We start from the raw sequence: 2,165 nt of genomic DNA, 5'->3' as shown, positions 1-2,165 counted from the left end.
GCCCGGCCGGCAGCTCTGGGCTCCAGCAGCTTGGCAAGGCAGAGGGGCTCCCCGTCGTCTGAGCAGGCCCCTCGCCTCCCCCTTGCCCCGGCTGGGGGGCACGGGGCGCAGGCGGGCTCTGCGGCAGCACAGGGCTCCTGGGTCCACCCCGGCTCCTCGCCCTGCAGCTCCCGGCGCGGCCCTCTCCCCTGCATCTCGCCCTGGCCCCGGGGGTGCTGTGGGGCTGGGTGGGCAGCACTGCCGCCTGCGCCCTGGCTACCGTCCCTCTGCCCTCCGCGCCAGCACTTCTGCCCGCCCAGGGTGGCGAGCCGGGGCGGATGCGGGGGGAGGAGGGCTGCTGTCTAGAGGGCGTGCGTAAGGGGACTGGTGCCCCGCACAGCGCTCTGGGGAGGGGGCAGCGCGCTGTGCCCGTCAACCCCATGCACTCGACGTGCCCCCCGCCGCAGGGTATGGCGCAGCAGAGCGCCCCGGTGCTGCCAGCACTGGCACACGCGTGTGAGCAAGGCAGTGGGTGAACGGTGGGGCAGGGCAGGCCCGGGCGAAGCAAGGACCGGGCGTAGGGGCAGCCTAGGGTGCGGGGGTGACCGGCGGAGCTGCACGTGGAGCAGGGACCCGGTGCGGTGTGTCAGGACGGATGTTGGAGCAGGGGCGCGTTGCGTGGGGTGAGCGCTAGCAACGGTCACTGTGACCCCTTGATGGTGCCAACCCCCAAAGTGCAGAGAGGCGAGGGGGCGAAGGATGGCGGGCACCAGGCTGTGGCTCGAGGGCCTGACTTCCAGCAGGCTGAGCCTTGGGGCAGGAGTTGTAGAGGCCGCTTCCAAAAACATAGGACCCAGGGTCTGGCCTGAGGCCGTGCCGTGAGCGTGTGGCAGTGCCCGGACCCCAAGTGGGTGGTGCAGCTTGTCCCAGCCCAGAGCTGGGCTCTGCCTGCCCGTGTCCTGGTGCGGTCCCGGGGTTGTGTGCGGGTGGCAGAGCCGCGGGGAGCCTGGCAGAGCGCGCGAGCACCCCGGGCTGGGATGAGCCATAGGGCCTGGCTCTTATAATGACCATGGAGGAGGCAGGCGAGTCCCCATGGCACCAGCTGAGCAGTGGCGTGCCATCCTGGATGGGCCAGGGCACCTGGTCTGCAGCCTGGCAGGAGGGTGCGGGGAAAGCGGCGCGGCCTGTAGCTCGCCTCAGGGCTCGGGGCCAAGGTGGGGCGTGTGAGGACAGGCGTGCGCGGCGTTGCCCGCCAGGCTGGCCAGGTTCATGCTCCCTGTCCCGTGTCTGGTGCCACCCCAGAGACAGAGGGGGTGACGGGCCAGGCCAGCCCTCCTGGCATGCAAGGGCCAGTCTCTAGAGGCTGGGACCAGAGCACAGCTGGGCCAGCGAAGCACCCTACGCCGTGACGTCCGCGGGGGCAGAGCCGGATCTGCCTGGATCCCCTGAGCTCCCGAGCCAGCAAACCTGCTGGCCTGTTTGCCAGCTGGCGCAGGTGCCTGGTCAGGCTCTCGTGCCTGGGGAGGGGCCCTCTCGGGGCCACGGCCCGGGGGGCTGGAGGAAGTGGCTTCCACTCGCCTCCCGGCCAGCGCTGGCAGGTGGCCCTGCGCCTGCGCCGCGGCCGCCTGGCCTGTTGGGCTGCATCCCGCTGGGCGCGGGTGGGCCGCCTGCTCGCCTGGGGCAGGACACGAGCACCAGGCCGTACCCCCCAAGCCCTTGCTTGGAGCACGGGCCGGGGGGCAGCTTCGGGCGCGGGTGATTGCCCCAGCCCGGCTGCAACCGGAGCGCCTGGGTCGTGGCTCTGGCCCGCAGGGACTCCTGGGTTCCCCTCCTGGCTCCGCAGGTCTCTTCTTTGTGCCTCAGTTTCCCCACCCGTAGAATGGGCAGCCTCCATTCCCCTTGAGGCAACCCTGCACCTGAGCTCGGGCCACTGATGCCTGTCGAAGTGGGGAGGCTGGGCCCTGGGGCACTCCGAGAGCCGGAGAACGGGGGCTCGGCTCGCCTGCCCGTGGGCGCTGCCAGGCCTCGGGGTCCGTGCGCCCGTGGTGCTTCTGCACGTGAACCTGCAGCCTTCTCCGCGTGCTAGCCGGCGCCGAGGGCAGCCCACGCTCCCCCGGCCCCGGCGCAGCAGGCAGGCGTGTGCAGGGCGGGGGCCGGGGCGGCTGGTGTGGAAGCGACACGCTTGG

This window comes from Crocodylus porosus, unplaced genomic scaffold (assembly GCF_001723895.1).
Source record: "Crocodylus porosus isolate Cpor-Errol unplaced genomic scaffold, CroPor_comp1, whole genome shotgun sequence".
Lineage (NCBI taxonomy): Eukaryota > Metazoa > Chordata > Crocodylia > Crocodylidae > Crocodylus > Crocodylus porosus.
This window is presented reverse-complemented; position numbering follows the sequence as displayed.